We start from the raw sequence: 19677 nt of genomic DNA, 5'->3' as shown, positions 1-19677 counted from the left end.
CACCATGCGCTGCCCACAGCCCTGCACATCCCTTTCTCCCTCGTCACTCTGCAAAGCAATGACATCTCTTTCCATTGCACACGTCTCCACTGCATTGATTAGTTCTTGCAACACCAGACATATTTCCATTGCTCCACATGCCCCTCACACACCTTCTCTGGCACAGAAAGATAGTTTGTCATTTCTGTTAAAAGATCTTTCACATGAATGATCTACATTAGAATATTCATCACTACAGTAGTGCGAGCAATGTCCTCATGGTATTCTCCCACAAGGGCATTCTTGACCAGTGTTGTGGGTTAAATATCAAGATAAACAATGTCGACAGCGGGAACCTTACAATCAAATGACTGGATCTTGAGAGTTCTCAAAAAAGTACATGTTGAGAGTATTTCCACTCAGACGATTGTAGACCATGGGAACATGGGTTCAGTGTAAGTGCTTGCCCTATCATTCTCACTGCACCACAGACAGAGCAATTGCTTAAACAGGTCCTTCGCATTCATTGTCCAGAATCTGAGGACAAATGTTCAGATTCAGATTCATTTATCTTTCCCATGTAGTTCTAAGCATGCACTGAAATAGTGTTAAAAAAAAAGATGCTGTATTAACTGTATAATCATCACACCAACAAAGTGTGCCCACAATGCTCAGCAGTACCACACAAGTAACAACAACAGAAGACAACAAGCAACAAGACAGCAACAGCAAAATAAACCCCTTTTCACCCACTCACACACCCAGACAGTCTGGTCCATACACATCAGTCCTGCATGCTTAGTCTTTCAGTTTCTTCCCTCCATCTCTCAATCGGTCTGTTCACCAGAATTTACTTCTTTCCATTTGTCCACTTCATCAGTATATTCCTAGTTGAATTAATGTCGTTGTTCGGATCCAGGCAGCTCAAGTTCCATCAGAGAACTACTGACTATATCACTGCTCTAGTGGTTACACCTTGTCAGTGTGATACAAATTCAGTTTCAGCAAATATTTTATTATCAGCTTTGTTTTGTGATCGTGCGTTGCTTACCAGCATGCCTTGATGCTGCTGAAAGATATCCCCTATCCTTGCACCTGGGAGGTGACATACCAACTGGGAGACCGGCTTGTGGCTACTGGAACGTCTTTATATACAGAATCTCCCACTCCCATTCCAGCATCTTAGTCCATGACCTCCTCTACTGCAATGATGAGGCAACTCTCAGGTTGGAGGAGCAACGCATCCTATTAAGTCCTGGAGCCAACAACTTTGATATCTCTAATATCTGATTATTACTAACCCCTCTTCCTTCTCTAGTTTTCCATTTCCCACTCTAGCACACTTTTAAACCCTTCTCTTCTCTGCACTTGCTCACTAGTTCACTTCAGTGCCACACTTCCTTCCCTCTTTCTCATGGTGCACTATCCTCTCCTATCAGATTAAATCTACTTTAGCCCTTTACCTCTTCCACCTCTCACCTCCTAGCTTCTAACTTCATACCTCTCCCTCTCTGTGTTTTCATATTCTGATGTTGTCTGATCTTCAAGTTTTTCTGTACTGTGAATCTTCACTTCAGTGATCTAAATACTAACCCAGGGAAACAGTGTGTGACATCCTTAACTGTATGATCAGCCATGGATAATCATTCACAAATCTTTATTCGTTCTCCTTCATCATGCCCAGATTTTTCATCCTGCTGGCACCCATTTCCTCACTGGTAGATTTGAACATTTATTGTACAGCTCCTGTTAGCCCAACTGGTATATACTGTTCCTGATTTTCCTCTCTCTTTTCTGCATGGAATCATGCTGATGAAGAAGATGAAACATTCAATAAAGCCAACATGGAACTTGCTGTGAAAAAATAAACAAACCTTATCACTCTGTGTTCACAGAGGGAGGTGAATTGCACAGATAAATGCTCTGCAATTTTGTGAAAGATGAGATATCTCAATGAATCTGAAAGACTGTATTTAAATACGGTTGGTACATTGGGATTAGCACCACTTTGCTGTGTGTCTCACCACATACAAATTCATTTCTGAGCAAGGTCTAAAATCACTGAGGAATCAAGAGCCTAAAGTTCAGATTCCCTACAATCAGATATTGGTTTTTGGTTCCACGGTTTTGGGATCTTAAACTTACAGAATGGTTGCTGAGCTAAGGAGATGTTCAGTCTGTCAAATCTGTACAAGAACACAGACAGTCTGGATCATCCGCATCACTCCTGAATGTTTCATCTTTCCAGTTTGTTCTCTCCATCTCTCAACTGGTTGACCTGTTGACCTGAATTAACTTCTTTCCATTTGCCTGACTACATTAGTATATCCCTTATCGAATTAATGTAGCTGTTCTGACCCAAGTTCCAACAGAAAATTACTAAGTCAGTTGTCTAGTTTTCACACCTGGTGAATTTGAATCGAACTTCAGTGTTTTGCAAATACTTTATCATCAAAATCATTTTGTCACATTCCATTGTTTTCCAGAATGCCTGTTGCCACTTTGAGTCATCGCTGACTCTTGTGTCTGGGAGGCAACACACCAACCATGTATGCAGTTTGGGGTTGCAGAAATTGCCTGGTACAGAAAGGTCTTCCATTCACATTCCAACATGTTTGTTCACATCCTGCTCTACTGCGATGATGACGCCACTCTCAGGTATGAAGAACAACACCTCAGAGACTGGGAGCCAATAATTTGATGGCATAATCATTAATTTCTCTCCTTTCTGGTCATTTTTAACCGACTCCCATCTCTCTTTTTCCATTTCCCATTCCGACACAGAGTTTTCAACCCTTGTCCTCTCTGCACCTGCCCATTACTTCCCTTCAGTGCCTTTTCTCCCATGGTCCACTATCCTCTCCTATCAGATTCCTTCTTATTCAGCCCTATACCTCTTCCAACTATCATCTCCCAGCTCCTAACTTCATCCCCTCTCCCTTTCTGTACTTTTGATCCTGATGATCTCTGAACTTCTCATATTTTCTGCACTGTGAACTTTCTCTTCAGTGATCTAAATACTGACAAGGTGGAGACAGCATGTGATGTAATTGACTGGATGATCAGACATGGATATCCCTTTACAGGTGAGTCAACACTTCACTTGTGAGTCTGTTGGGGTCATCTATTGCATCCGGTGCTCCCGTTGTGGCCTCCTCTACATCGGTGAGATCCGACACATATTGGGGGATCGCTTCGTTGAGCACCTATGCTCCGTCGCCACAACAGACAGGATCTCCCGGTTGCCACCTACTTCAACTCTGCTTCATATTCCTATTCGGATAAGTCCGTACATGGCCTCCTCTACTGCCATGATGAGGCCAAGCTCAGGTTAGAGGGGCAACACCTCATATATCATCTGGGTAGTCTCCAGCCCCTTGGCATGAACATTGAATTCTCCAGCTTCTGGTAATTCCCTCGCTCTCCTTCCCCTATCACACTTTCACTCTGCCTCCTCTTCTAGCTGCCCATCAATTCTCTCATGATTCCGCCTCCTTCTACAACCCATAGTATACCCTTACATTCCCTTCCCTCACCCCTTGAACTTTCCTCTGATTGGTTTTCCACCTGCACCTTCCCCCTCCCCCCACCTTCTTTATAGGGCCCCTGCCCCCTCCTTCTTCAGTCCTGACGAAGGGTCTCGGCCCGAAACGTTGACTGCTACTTTCAGCAAATGCTGCTCGACCTGCTGAGTTCATCCAGCTTGTTTTGTACATGTTGATTTGACCACAGCATCTGCAGTGTACTGTGAGTTTAGATTTGTGAATGGTTATCAATGGCTGATCATACAGTTAACTTTGTCACACACTGTTTCATTGGGTTAGTCTTTAGAAAATTCACAGTATAGAAAATACTTGAAGATCTGACACCATTGGAACATGAAAACAGAGAGGGAGAGGTATGAGTTTCAAAGTTAGGAGGTGAGAGATGGAAGAGGTAAAGGGCAAAAGTAGATTTAATCTGATGGAAATAGTAAAGGACAATGAGAGAAAGGGAAGGAAGAGTGGCACTGAGTGGAAGTAATGGGCAAGTGCTGAGAAGAGAAGGTTTAAAAGAGTGCCAGAATGGGAAATGGAAACCAAGAGAAGGAAGAGGGTTTAGATATGTTCAGATAATAGAGAAATCAGTGTTGTTGGTTCCAGGATTGGATCAGAACAACTACATTAATTGAATAAGGAATATACTAATGAACTAAGGCAAATGAAAAATAAATAAATTTGGGTCAACGGACTGATTGAGAGCTGGAGAGAACAAACTGAAAGATAAGCATTCAGCAGTGATGTAGATGAACCGGACTGTCTGTGTATGTGAGTGGGTGTGTGGGTGGATGCGAAGGAGGGAGAATAAAGACCTTTGATATCTCCCAGATACAGCATCCGAATGTCACAGCAAATATGTTTGTGTACAACTCATATTCAATGAAAGGTGTACCTGTTGTCTTTCTCTATAATACCTGACATGTTTTACCTGGATTTTGTGAAGTGAGATTCTAGATAATAGTGGAATTCTCTGGCAAAGCTTGTCTGCTTCGAGATGCTTTTGGTGCAGAGTTTAATCTACCTGTGGGGCTTTTGGAAAACCTCTTGGGGCAGTTAATGAAGGAGAGGCAGTTTGATGATGGACAGGTGTCACACAGAGAGCAGGGTGGTGATAACCAGCAAGTCCCCCACCCTAAGGGGATGGTTTAGGTTTAGGTTTTTTCTACCAACCGGCTGCACCATTTACTGAAATGCCTTTGTAGAGTAATATTGACATTCTGTACATTCTGTGGGATCACAGCCCTCTCATGAAAAACATTCATATAAATCCCAATTCTTTCCAAAGGAACTTGTCTTCCAAAATTGTTGACATCACCCTTGTGCTAGAATGAGGAAAAAGACTCTCATTATGACCCCACAGTTCCTTTCAGAATCCTGGAACTCTCAATATGATCACTGGCATATTTTTCAAGTGCATTTCAACCAATTCAGATTAATCTGTCTTCAGTGGACCTTGCCCTCTCTCCAAAAATCCATCTGATATTCAATATTCCAAGCAAATATTTCCTGTCTTCGGTACACAGACCAAAGCAACGTATGAACTCCAAAGGGACAATAACTGGGTGCTTTTTTATAGACCCCCCCCCCAATAACAGCGATGTTAAGGAGCAGATAGGGAGGCAGATTCCAGAATGATGCAATAATAATAGGATTGTTCTGATGGGAGAATTTAATTTTCCTTTTATTGATTAGCATCTCCTTAGCGCAAGTGGTTTAGATGAGGTGAAGTTTGTTAGCTCTGTTCAGGAAGGTTTCCTGAGGAAATATGTAGATAAGCCTACAAGAGGAGAGGCTGTACTTGATCAAGTATTGGGAAACAAACCTCGTCAAGTGTCAGACTTCTCAGTAGGAGAGCATTTTGGAGGTAATTACCACAACTCTATCTTCTTCACCAGAGCGCTGGAGAGGGTTAGGAGCAATCTAGGAAAATGTTTAATTAGGGTAGGGGGAAATATGATGCTATTGGGCAGCATAAATTGGGAGCAGATGTTCTCAGGGAAATGCACAGCTGGAATGTGGCAAATGTTCAGGGAACATTTGCATGGAGTTCTGCATAGGCATGTTCCATTGAGGCAGGGAAAGGATGGTAGAGTTAAAGAATCATGGTGTACAAGTTATGTAGAAAATCTTAAGAAGAAAAGAAAAGCTTACGAAAGTTTCAAGAAACTAGGCACTGTTAGAGCTCTAGAAAATTACAAGTTTGCTGAGAAGGAGCTTACGAAAGGAATTAGGAGAGCCAGTAGCAGCCATGAGAAGTGCCTCGTTGAGCAGGATTAAGGAAAACCCCTTCTACAAGTATGTGTAGAGCAAGAGAATGAGCCAAGTGAGAATAGGACAACTCAGGTCTAATAGTGGAAACATATGCATGGAGCCAGAGGATGTAGCGGAAGTACTTAATGAATACTTTGCTTCAGTATTCACCAGGGAAAAAGACCTTGGCAATTGTGGGGATGACTTACAGTGGACTGAAACACTTGAGCATAAAGACACTAAGAAAAAGGATGCGCAATGAACTTTTGAAAAGCATTAAGTTAGATGGGTCACCGGGACTGGATAAGATATACCCCAGGCTACTGTGGGAAGCGACGAAGGAGATTGCTGAGACTGTTGCAATGATCATTGCTTCTCAAATAGGAACATGAGAAGTACCAGAGGATTAGAGCATTGCAAATGTTGTTCCTTTGTTCAAGAAAGGGAGTCGAGATAACCCAGGAAATTATAGACAAGAGAGTCTGACTTCAGTGGTGGTTAAGTTTTTGGAGAAGAAGATCATGACAGGCAGGACTTATGAGCATTTGGAGAGACATAATCTGATTAGGGATAGTCAGCATGGCTTTGTCAAGGGCAGGTCATGCCTTACATGCCAGACTGAATTCTTAACAGAATGTAACAAAAGCATTGATGAAGGTAGAGCAGTGGATGTAGTGTATGTGGATTTCAGTAAGGCATTTGATAAGGTTCCCCATGCAAGCCTCCTTCAGAAAGTAATTAGGCATGGGATCCATGGAGACCTTGCTTTGTGGATCCAGAATTGGCTTGCCCACAGAAGCCAAAGGGTGCTTGTAGATATTCTGCATGGAGATCAGTGACCAAATGTGTTCCACAGGGATCTGTTCTGGGACTTCTCCTCTTTGTGATTTTTATAAATGACCTGGATGAAGAAGTAGAAGGGTGAGTAAGTAAGTCTGCTGATGACACAATGGTTGGAGGTGTTGTGGATAGACTGGAGGGTTGTCAGAGATTACAGCAGAACATTGATAGGATGTAGAGCTGGGCTGAGAAGATAAGTGTGAAGTGGTTCATTTTGGCAGATCAAATTTGAAGACAGAATATAATAAAAATGATAAGTTTCTTGTCAGTATGGAGGATTTTAGAGATCTTGGGGTTCATGTCCATGCCTATAGGACACTCAAAGCTGCTGCACAGGTTGACAGAGTAGTTACAAAAGTATATAGTGTGATGATGTCCATCAACCGTGCGATTGAGCTCAAGCTATATAAGACTTTGGTCAGACCCCACTTGGAGTACTGTGTACAATTCTGGTCACCTCACTACAGGAAGGATGTGGATACTATAGAGAGAGTGCAGAGGAGATTTACAAGAATGTTGCCTGGATCGGATGGTGTACCTTATGAGAATAAGTTGAGTGTAGTTGGCCTTTTGTCCTTGGAGTGACGGAGGATGAGAGGTGACCTGATAGGGGAGTATAATATCACGAGGGGCACCGATTGTGTGGATAACCAGAGGTTTTTTCCCAGGGCTGAAATGGCTAACATGAGGGTTCATAATTTTAAGGTGCTTGGAAATGGGTACCAAGGGGATGTCAGGGGTAACATTTTCACACAGAGAGTGGTAGGTGTATGAAATACACTGCTGTCAGCAGTGGTGGGGGCAGATACAATAGGGTCTTCTAAGAGCCTCTGAGATAGGAACATGGAGCTTCGAAAAATAGAGGGCTAAGTGCTAGGGGTATTTTAGGCAGTCTCTAGAGTAGGTTACATGGTCGACATAAAATTGTGGGCCAAAGGGCCTGTAATGTGCTGTAAATTTCAGTGTTCTACATTCTATCTTCTATATGATGCTTTACAGTCACACTGCAGAGTATCAGGGAGACTTCCTTGAGCACCACACACAAAATGCTGGAGAAATTCAGCAAGTCTGGCAGCATCTATGGAGGGGAATAAACAGTTAACATTTTGGGCAGAGAACCTTCATCAGGACTGGAGAGGAAGTGGGTAGAAGCCAGATTAAGAAGGAGAGATGAGGGGAAAAAGCACAAGTAGGCAGGTTACCAGGGGAAGGTATTTAGGTGGTGGAAGTGTGATGGGAATTAAGAAGTTGGGAGATGAAGGGAGGCTGAGGTAAAGGGCTGAAGAGGAAGGAGTCTAATAGGAGAGAATAGTGAACCATCGAGAAAAGGGAAGGAGGAAGGATATCACAGGGACGTAATAGGCAGTTGTGGGGAAAAGAAAGGGTGGGAGGGTACCAGAAAGAGGAATGCAAAAAGGGAGAATGAGAGGGGGAAGAAACAGCTGGAAATTGCAGAAATCCATTTTCATGCTATCAGGTTGGAAGCTACCCAGACAGGATATGAGTTATTGCTCCTCCAACCCAATTGCCTTTTTTCTCCAACGCTCCTACAGTAACAGACAAAATGCTATTTGACATCATAAATTGCTGGTTCCAACCACAGATTAAGCTTCTGCATCTGGAGAACCAATACGTCAGGACCTCTCCGCAGACTATGTCATCAAGTTTGCAGATGGCACCACAGTCGTTGGCCTTACCAACAACTTCAAGTTGCAGTACAGAGAGGAAGTGGAAATGTATGGTAATGTAATTGGTGGAAACGTACTTAATTCACAGCCACCAACATTAAGTTGGGGTTCACTTTAAGAGGCTGGTCTGACATGATGGTGTAATTATATAAAGAAGTTTTACCGTGATTTGTGTTCAGTGTTTGGAGTACAGTCCAATAAATGAATTGTTCTGTTTTTTTCTTGAACATAAAACATCTCCACTCTTTTTATTTGTGAAAACCTGCATTTGTGACCCCAATGCTCTTGGACAATTGCAGAGCTCTTGAATATATTGGTCACTGCAGTTGCTTTGAAACTGTTGGTGTTCTGGGAGCAATATGCCATTACTTGGATTGTACAAGCTGAGACCCAATTCACCTTGCCAGTAATCGATGCTGACAACACCAATTATTTCTATGTGGTAGCATCACTCAGCATCTCTGTGATTGAGAGATGGTGAGTCTACTTGACTATCTCCCTGAACACAATAAATACTGATCACTGAAAACTCACCTTTCACAGAATTTTGGACAACTGGATTCTGAGCTCACGAAACAGCTGCTCTGCTTGCTTGGCCTCAGCAATGCTCAGCTGTTGGATCTAATATACCACATGCTGTCTCACTTGGGGAATCACTATCCTTGTTTTCTTCTTAAAGAAATCCATCTAGCAAATGTCTGATCAAATTGGGGTAGCCCTCACTAATGCACCCGTGAAGGATGACAGGGAGCTTGCTACAATGGCTGACAGTCCACAGTCAGCCAGGCAGTGATGCATCATTCTTCATTTAGGTACCTCAATAAGCCCATCTGCAAGGCCCCCAAAATAGGGATGCCCACAGCTGTGAAACAGATGACACTGGACCTGTGTTTTTGCCAAGCTCACTTAGGTACGAACGCTAGTGCCAGTGCACTGGAACATCAGAGATCTGTGAACACTGCGGGCTCCAGCTGCCAGGGACATCTATTGCTCGTTACAAACACCCTTTCATGGCAATGCTTCCTGTGTGATGTGAGTGCTCAAGTGAGTGTGCTGCCTGTATCGCCTATCGATGAGAAACAAAGAGCGACAAAACCTCGCTGGAGGCTGCCAATGACAGCAGGATACAGACTTACAGGACATGATGGGAGACACTCTTCTTCAGTGAGCAACATTACATATGGGATTTCATCCTGGGTAAAGTGGGCAGACCTCTAGATTTCCTGTGTGCCCAAGGACTGTTTGTTGATATTAAGAACTGCTGGCTTGTGGATGTCAAGGTCTTTGGGTTATTAGCCTGCACCACAGTATGTTCCCCACAAAGACTCTGTCAAGCACATGCAACACTGCATGTGAGTTTACTCCACTGCTAGATGAATTCCCTGACCTCACCAAGCCCACATTCAACACTACAGTCACAAAACTTGGAGTTAAGCACAGTCCATTAATCCATGGCCACATGCGTAGACTGGTCTGTATGCAGCAATGTCAACGAGCCTAAATATCAGTTCACAACTGGGACACAACATATCAAGTCAAGTCAAGTCAAGTCAAGTCAACTTTTATTGTAATTTCTACCATAACTGCTGGTATAGTGCATAGAAAAAAATGAGACAAAGTTTTTCAGGACCATGGTGTTACATGACACAGTACAAAGAACTAGGCTGAACTACGTAATAAAATAAAGAGAAAGCTATACTAGACCACAGACCTACAATGGACTGCATAAAGTGCACAAAAACAGTGCAGGCATTACAATAAATAATAAACAGGACAGAAGGGCAAGGAGGCAGTCCAGGCTTCGGGTATTGAGGAGTATAATAGCTTGGGGGAAGAAACTGTTACATAGTCTGGTCGTAAGAGACCGAATGTTTCGGAGCCTTTTCCCAGATGGCAGGAGGGAGAAGGGATTGTATGAGGGGTGCATGGAGTCCTTCATAATGCTGTTTCCTTTGCAGATGCAGTGTGTAGTGTAAATGTCCGTGATGGCAGGAAGAGAGACCTTGATGATCTTCTCAGCTGACCTCACTATCCACTGCAGGGTCTTGCGATCCGAGATGGTGCAATTTCTGAACCAGGCAGTGATGCAGTTGAGCAGGATGCTCTCAATACAACCCCTATAGAATGTGATGAGGATGGGGGGTGAGAGATGTATTTTCCTCAGCCTTTGCAAAAAGTAGAGACGCTGCTGGGCTTTCTCTGCTATGGAGCTGGTGTTGAGGGACCAGGTGAGATTCTCTGTCAGGTGAACACCAAGAAATTTGGTGCTCTTTACGATCTCTACCGAGAAGCAGTCTATGTTCAACAGGGAGTGGTTGCTCCGTGCCCTCCTGAAGTCAACAACCATCTCTTTTGTTTTGTTCACATTAAGAGACAGTTTGTTGGCTCTGCATCAGTCCATTAGCCACTGCACCTCCTCGCTGTAAGCTGACTCGTTGTTCTTGCTGATGAGACCCACCACAGTCGTGTCATCGGCGAACTTGATAATATGGTTCCAGCTGTGTGTTGCAGCACAGTCGTGGGTCAGCAGAGTGAACAGCAGTGGACTGAGCACGCAGCCCTGGGGAGCCCCTATGCTCAGTGTGATGGTTTTGGAGATGCTGCTCCTGATCTGGACTGACTGAGATCTCCCAGTCAGGAAGTCTAGGATCCAGTTGCGGAGGAAGGTGTTCAGGCCCAGTAGGCTCAGCTTTCCAATCAGTTTCTGAGGGATGATTGTGTTGAATGCTGAACTGAAGTCTATGAACAGCATTTGAACGTATGTGACTTTTTTGTCCAGGTGGTTTAGGGCCAGGTGGAGGGTGATGGCAATGGCGTCATCTGTTGAGCGGTTGGGATGCTACGCAAACTGCAGGGGGTCCAGTGGGGGGGGGGGCAGCAGGGTCTTGATATGCCTCATGACGAGCCTCTCAAAACACTTCATGATGATGGATGTAAGTGCAACGGGACAGTAGTCATTTAGGCAGGACACTGAAGACTTCTTCGGTACGGGGACGATGGTGGCGGCCTTGAAGCACGTTGGAATGGTGGCGCTGCTTAGGGAGATGTTGAAGATGTCAGTGAGAACATCTGCTAGCTGGTCTGCACATCCTCTGAGCACTCTACCAGGAATGTTGTCTGGTCCAGCAGCCCTCCGTGGGTTGATCCTGCACTGGGATCTTCTCACGTCGGCCACGGTGAGACACAGCACCTGGTCATTCGCAGGAGGGGTGGACTTCCTTGCTGCCACATCATTTTCCATCTCAAACCGGGCGTAGAAGTTATTCAGTGCATTTGGGAGGGAGGCATCACCCGTACAGTCAGGTGATGTTGTCCTGTAATTGGTGATGTCCTGGATGCCCTTTGTTACGTACCTGTGACACGTGACAGTGGTGTACTTGTCACGTGACTGGTGTTGAAGCTGTACTGGACTTGAGGTAATGGTCTTGTAATGGTGGAGTGACATAATTTTCCCGCCAGTAGAGGTCATGTGACAGGTTTTTTTTACAGGGTATAAAAGGAGGACCCCTCCCTGTGACGAGGGGCAGTTCGTAACTGGATTTGCCATGTTGACTTCATGCCACTGCGTGATTTAATATCATGACACAGTATGGTTGAAAGATGGAGTTTTATTTTATGCCTAAAGTTCGAAAAGTCATTGCCAGCAGTTTCTTTATAAGACTGCTAGTTGAGAATCAGTGGAGAGCGAAGATCGGAGTTCGGGAGTTAAAAGATCGAGGAAAGTTGATTTCGACGGTGAAACAGGTTCGACCTTGTTTGATCCTCATTTGGAAGGAATTTGTTGACTGTCCCCGTGTTAATCCCTGTGGATAACAGAAAGGATTGGGAACAGTTTTGTAAAGGAAAGGTCAGTGCCTTTAAGCCGTTTCATTTTCATCTTCGCAAATTCTTTGTAGGAAAAGTAGTTCAACTGGGGATCACAGCAAGACAACGTGAAAGAGAATTTAAATCGTCTTAAAATGTCTCTCCCTTAAATGGACTGTAAGCATTTTGAACTTTTGCAACATTGTTTTAAGAACTGTTTAAGCTGCCGCACAGCAGCTGATTCCCGGTTACATTAGTAATTTGTTTACTTTTGGGGGATTTGTTTTTCAGTTTTTAATAAATGTTTTTGTTTATTATCAAAACCCTGCATCACTCATATATTTATTGTTGCTGAATCCGTAACACCTTCCACATGTGCCGTGTGTCGCCGCTGTCCTGGAAGTGGCTGTGGATTAGCTGGGCATGTAGACGCTTTGCCCCTCTGATGGCTCAGGACAGTTTGGCCCCTGCTGTTGTCAGAGCTGCCTTGTCACCTGCTCTGAAGGCAGAGTCACAGGACCTCAGCAGCGCACGCACCTCTGCGGTCATCCATGTCTTCTGGTTGGCACGTATAGTGATGGTCTTGGACAGAGTAACATCATCAGTGCACTTGCTGATGTAGCTGGTCAATGATGCTGTGTACTCCTCTAAGTTGGGAGAGTCGCCATCGGTTGCAGCCTCCCTGAACATGTACCAGTCAGTGTGCTTAAAGCAGTCTTGAAGAGCAGAGATGGCTCCTGCTGGCCAGGTTTTCACCTGCTTCTGAACTGGTCTGGAGCACCTAACAAGCGGTCTGTCTGCTGGAATTAGCATAACAGAGATGTGGTCTGAGTATCCGAGGTGGGGGCGAGGCTCTGCCCGGTACGCGCCAGGAATGTTTGTGTAAACCAGGTCCAATGCGTTCTCCCCCCTCGTTGCAAAGTCCACATACTGATGGAATTTGGGGAGCACTGACTTAAGGTTCGCGTAGTTCAAGTCACCGGCGACAATAAACAGACCTTCAGGGTGTGCGTTCTGCAGTTTGCTAATAGCCCCGTACAGTTCACAGAGCGCCTCCTTAGCATTAACACTGGGGGGAATGTAGACACCTAATATAAGGACAGGATTCCCGTGGCAAATAAAATGGTCTGCATTGAACTGTCACAAACTCCACTAACGATGAGCAGTGTCTGGAAACCAGTAGAGTTCTTAGACCATTCTGTGTTGAAGTAAACACACACACCGCCACCGCGAGCCTTACTGGAGACAGCTGCATCTCGTCTGAATGAAACAAAGCTAGCCCGTCTAGTTAGATGGCAGCGTCCGAAATTCCATCAGTGAGCCATGTCTCCGTGAAGACATACGCGTAGGAAACTCTGTAATCCCACTGAGTATTACGTTGGAATCGGATGTAGTCCATTTTATTGTCCAGGGAGTGGACATTGGAGAGCAGAATGGACGGGACAGCCGGCCGGCTAGGGTTTGCTTTTAGCCTGGCACGGACCCCTGCCCATTTGCCTCACTTCTGCTTCCTCGCACATCGCTTTCGACATCTCCATCTCCGGCTCCCAGCATCAGGTAAGTCCAAGGATTGTAGGCCCGTTCCCCTCAGCAAGCCGACGTCGCGTAATTCAGCCAGCAGATCTTTGTGGAGGTTTGTTTTTGGATGATCTCTGTATTGTAGTAGTATCTGGCGATGGTAGATACCCACTCTGTTATCCATGTGCCCTAATCAAAAATTCAGTATCAAACTTAAAATAGAAAATTAAATTAATGTAATACCAGGTCTGAAAGGCCGCTGCTGCCATGCCGTGCCGCCTTATATGAAGGGAAAGACAATCCTGTGGCTGATTGCCTCTCAGGGCAAGCCATTGAGGCCATACCCATGGGGGTTGACTATGCTGGCATGGCAGCTGAACGAGCTACTGACCCAGAGGTCCAGGCGTACTGATCAGCATCATGGGCCTGATACTAAGTTCAAGAAAGCTGCGTTTCTCTCCTGTTCAATGTCTCAACTGGTTGACCCTGCCCCACAAACTGGAGACGGACTGTTTTTGACTCCACAAATTGGCCTCTAGCATCAGGGCCAGAAGGCCTCTCAGAAACTGGTTGCTCTACTGTCTGTGTGGCACGGCCTTAGAGAGTACATTCACAATCAGACTGCAGCCTGTGTGGAGTATCAGAGCGCAAAAAATAACCGTTACCTTCAGGCACCACTGACACCTTTTAAGCTCCCTGAGCGACAGTTTGACCATGTCAATGTGGACCTTGTTGGTCCTATTTCCACTTTCCACGGTATCATGCACATTCTTACCTTGGTGGACTGGAAAACCAAGTAACCGGGGCAGTCCCACTGGCATCGAGGAAGGCTGCAGAAGTGACTCAGGCTTTTATCAGCACCTGGGTTGGTCACTTCGTCACCCCATCTGATATTTCCTCTGACCACAGTCCCCAACTCATCTCAGACCTCTGGGCTATGATGTCTCCGAACCTTGGTTTTAGGCTAAATCACATTACAGTATATCATCCCTAGTCCAATGGTCTGTGTGGGCAGTTTCACTGATCCTCAAAGGCTGCTTTGAGGAATTCCCCAGTGGATGGGTGTTGGCATAATTTTCACCCAGTGGTCCCATTGAAGCTCATAACTGCTCCAAAAGTGGTCATTGACGGCTGAGTTATTATAGGGACAACCATTACGAGTGCCAGGTGATGTTATTCTGGATGGCACAATGACCTGGTTGGCCTCTCAACAGCATTCCTCCCTCCTCAGTAAATTTGAGTCCTTTGCATCTATTCCTACCTCCCATCATGGCATACAGCAGTCTTGGGTTCCTGTTGACCTACGTTCCATCTCCTTTGCTTTGTCTGCCATGATGCAAACCAATATCCCCTTACGCCCCCTTACGATAGCCTAGTTCTGTGTTTTGGAATGGAGAGAAAAGAATGTTATCATAATTAAGAGGGGTAACTCCAAGTGTATTTATGTAGTTCACTTTAAACCAGCCCACCAATAGCGCCACTTTTGGTGCTATTCTCATGACCCTTTACACTTTTCAACAGTTGCTAATAATTTCGTTATTCTTCCTGATGATCAAAAGATCATCAGACTTGTATAACTCCATTACAAAGGCATGTGTATTGCTTAGAGATAGACACGCTCCCTCCAACTACAGACAAATTCCAGGCAGCACTGCATTTTATCATGCCTTTGTGTGCCTTTATTCCCTCTAACAATAACTTCTTCAATTATGTCCTTAAATGTCTGCAAGAACTGGAAAGTTCCCAATTCCACTTCTACCCCTTGTTTCCCTATTCTACTAGTTTGTCCCAGATCATCATCATTTTGTCTTGTGGCCCTCTTCAATTTCTGCCAAAGGGAACTGATTTGTGTATCTGTAATACCTAAGGTATTGACTGTGGACATACCTACTCCTAACAACTCTATCAAGCTCATTTTACTTCCCTGCCTTTTCGTTCTGAACTCACCATGAGTAACTTGTTTAACCAGTAAAAGATGATTAGTAAAATCCCCACAAAACTGGGAGGTCACAAAACAAGTCAAATTAAAAACTACCTCCATGTGTCTGTAACCTGGTACTAGAGTAACCTTTTTGCCAGAATCTTCTAATAATCACTCTATCTGCCCTTCCTTTCTCCCACACATGTCCCTCTGGCCCTCACTGCACTGTGGTGCTCTTGTGGTAGCTGGGGTCCTACAATGATCAATCCTGACTGGAGCAGCCTGATTGCTTTGCCATACAAGATTCATTGCCACATTTAAGTGTGAATGGTTGGTTGTTCTCATGTTTCTGCACAATATATATTATTATGGACACATACAATTTGTTACCACACAAAGCAGGGGTGGCAGATGGATGGGGTGAGGGCAGATGTGCGGGAAATGGGAGAGATGCGTTTGAGAGCAGAGTTGTTGGTGGACAAAGGGAAGCCCCTTTGTTTAAAAAAGGAAGACATCTCCTTCGTCCTGGAATGAAAAGCCTCATCCTGAGAGCTGATGCGGCAGAGACGGAGGAATTGTGAGAAGGGGATAGCATTTTTGCAAGAGACAGGGTGGGAAGGAGTGAGATTGGAATTGGAACAGGGTGTGGTGAAGTCGAGACCATTGATGTCCCGTTGGCAATTAGTAATAAAGAGATCCAGAGCAGGCCAGAGCGGGTTGTCCATGAACAGTCCCCATCCCTGACATATTTAGTTGTTTGCCTGTTCTCCATCTCCCTCTGGTGTCCCCCCCTCCTCCTTTCTTTCTCCCGAGGCCTCCCATCCCATGATCCTTTCCCTTCTCCAGCTCAGTATCACTTTCACCAATCACCTTTCCAGCTCTTAGCTTCATCCTACCCCCTCCGGTCTTCTCCTATCATTTTGCATTTCCCCCTCCCCCCACTACTTTCAAATCTCTTACTACCTTTCCTTTCGGTTAGTCCTGACGAAGGGTCTTGGCCTGAAACATCAACAGCGCTTCTCCTTATAGATGCGGCCTGGCCTGCTGTGCTCCACCAGCATTTTGTGTGTATTGTTGTTTGAATTTCCAGCATCTGCAGATTTCCTCGTGTTTGCTCTTTAAATTCTACTGCGAAGCCTATGCCAGTGATGCCTAAACTGAAGAAGTTTAAATCTTCTCTTTGACGGGAGTTCAGGGAAACCCTCTCTCACTGCTCCCCATCTATAATTCCTTCAGCCCTTCAACTTTTCAATCATATTTTGACCCAGACCCACTATTACAGCCATATATCCTTCCTTGGAACGTGTCTGCACTGCCAACTGACTCCAGTTGGCTTCAGGATCTGCTTTCGAGCTTCTCAACTTGGACCTTCTGAGGATCCCAGGTACTCACATTTAATTGTCTCTGCCTCCCGTTGTTTCTCCCATCGAGCTCTGAGGGCGACACTTTCTGCCATGAGAAGGTACCTGGCATCCCTATCACAATCCCTTCCACACCTCCGGGACACCTTTTTCTCCGTTTGCAATGGACCTGTCTGTTACTTCATCCTCTGTCGGATCCATGCGTGCAATCGCCGTTTCTTTGACTTTATCACTTCCTGCAAGGATCGGAAGATCTTCCATCTGCAGACCCCAGAGCATGGACTTCGTTTCATGGCCCCGACCCCGGCCATCGATATTGGCTGCCCCAGCAACCCAGGGCATATTCAAAACCCGGACTCCAGCACCATCAACGCGGGTTCCAACAACCATGGACAGATTCAAAGCGATTGCGCAACCACCAACTGCGACTCCAGCCTTGAACTCCAGGCCGGGTCTTCACATGCTGCAATTGTGACTCCCGTCTCCCCTTCCCCCACCACCACTCTGCAATCCCCTCTCCCTCAGATCCCATCGTCAACTCCTGGGCCCTCAGAGGCACCATCTTCCTCTCAGCCCAATCCTTCCCTCTCCACTGACACTACCAGCCTCCCTCCCCCCTCTGATCCCATCTCTCATCCGTGCCAGGTCTTTACCATTCCCTCCGACCTTCAACTCTCTGAAGCAGAGCGCTCTGACCTCAGTAAGGGCCTCAGCTTTGTCCCCTTTCACCCACACCTCAGCGAGTTCCGCGTATTCCATGACACTGAACTCTTCTTCCGCCAGCTCCGTCTCCGAGCTTACTTCTTTGACAAGGGCTCTCCTACCACCACCGATGACCCCTTCTCCCATCTTCAACCCTCCTTGTGCAGATTTCCTTGTGTTTGCTCTAACCATTTTAGTAACTTTCCTATAAGAACATGGGCTCTTAACTTGGTAAGCAGCCTCATGTGTGGCACCTTGTCAAAGACCTTCTGAAAGTCCAAATATACAACATCCACTGCATCCCCTTTATCTATCCTACTTGTAATCTCCTTACAGATTTCCAACAGGTTCGTCAGGCAGGATTTTCCCTGAAGGAAACCATACTGACTTTGTACTATCTTGTCCTGTGTAACCAAGTACTCTATCACCTGATTCTTAACAATTGACTCAAACATCTTCCCAACTACTAAGATCAGGCTAACTATTCTACAGTTTAGTTTTTGCTGCCTTCCTCCTTTCTTAAAGAGTGGAGTGATATTTGCAGTTTTCCCGTCCTCTGGCACCACACCAGAGTCCAAAAATTTTTGAAAGATTATTTCTAATGCCACCACAAACTCTAACACAACCTCTTTCAGAACCCTCGGATGTAATTCATTTGGTCCGTGTGACTTATGTAACTTCAGGTCTTACAGTTTTTTCAGTACCTTCTCTCTTGTAAAAGAAACAGCACCCACTTCTCTTCCTTCACACACTACAACATCAGGCATGCTGCTCGTGTCTTCCACGGTGAAGACTGATGCAAAGTACTCAATAAGTTCATCAGCCATCTCCTTCTCCCCATTATTATTTCTCCTGCCTCATTTTCTAGCAGTCCTATATCCACTCTTTTATTCTTAACATACTTGAAAAGTACTTTTACTATCCACTATGATATTACTTGCTTCCTTGCTTTCACATTTTATGCTTTCTCTTCTGATGATATTTTAGTTGCTCTCTGTAGGTTTTTAAAAATTTCCCAATCTAATTTTTGCTTTGTTGTATGCCTTTTCTTTTGCTTTTACAATAGCTTTGACTTCACTTGTCAGCCACAGTTGTACTATTTTACCATTCGAGTATTTCTTTATTTTTAGAATATACATGTCCAGCACCTTCCTCACTTTTCCCAGAAGTGCATGCCATTGCTGCTCTACTGACATCCCTGCCAGCAGTTCCTTCCAATTTACTTTGGCCAACTCCTCTCTCATACTGCTGTAATTTCCCTTACTCCACTGAAATACTGCTACATCAGGCATTACTTTCTCCTTATCATATTTCAAGTTGAATATAATCATATTGTGATCTCTGGTTCCTAAAGGTTCTTTTACCTCAATCTCCCTAATCGCCTCCAGTTCATTACATCACACCCATTCCAGTACAGCTGGTCCCCTAGTAGGCTCAATGACAAACTACTCTAAATAGCTATCACTTAGGCATTCAACAAACTCACTCTCTTGAGATCTATGACCAACCTGATTTTCACATTTAACATGCATGTTAAAATCTCCCATGACGGCCACAGCATCATGTCTGCCAATCTGTAATAGTGCAACAAGATCATTCACCTTATTTCTTATACTCCATACACTTAGATACAGCACCTTGAGTACTGTATTTGCTGTCCTTTCTGATTCTGTATCACTAATGATTTGATACTCAGCCTGGTGGCTGCAACTAAGTCCCATCACCTGCCCGTCCTCCCTGACAGTCTGACTGCATGCTAGCTTTACTTTTTTACCATCTGGACTATCCTGAGTCCCTTCACTCCAGTTCCCATCCCTCTGCCAAATTACTTTAAACCCCCCACCAACAGCCCCATCAAACGTGCCTGCAAGAATATTGGTCTCCCTCGGGTTCAGGCGCAACCCATCACTTTGGAACAGGTCTTCGCTCCCCCAAAAGAGATGCCAGTGATTCAAGAACCTGAAACCCTGCCCCCTGCACCAGCTTCTCAGCCATGCATTTATCTGCCCAATCATCCTCTTTCTGCTCTCACTGGGGCATGGCACAGGCAGCAATCCAGAAATTATTATCCAGGA

The 19677-nt window shown here is 45.0% G+C and overlaps 1 protein-coding gene across 1 annotated transcript in view; it reads left to right on the top strand.

Moving 5' to 3' along the window:
* The first annotated feature begins 3007 nt into the window (after positions 1 to 3007).
* LOC132403441 (C-type lectin mannose-binding isoform-like) overlaps positions 3008 to 19677 on the top strand; it is a 35081-nt gene continuing 18411 nt past the window's right edge. Inside the window, exon 1 of the mRNA XM_059986843.1 lies at positions 3008 to 3065. The gene's annotated coding sequence lies outside the window, so the exon portion shown is untranslated. The remainder of the gene's footprint in view (positions 3066 to 19677) is intronic.

The sequence above is a fragment of the Hypanus sabinus genome, chromosome 13 (genome assembly GCF_030144855.1).
Source record: "Hypanus sabinus isolate sHypSab1 chromosome 13, sHypSab1.hap1, whole genome shotgun sequence".
NCBI classification, from domain to species: domain Eukaryota; kingdom Metazoa; phylum Chordata; class Chondrichthyes; order Myliobatiformes; family Dasyatidae; genus Hypanus; species Hypanus sabinus.
Note: the sequence above shows the minus strand (reverse complement) of the source record. Positions and strands in the feature narration are given on the sequence as shown.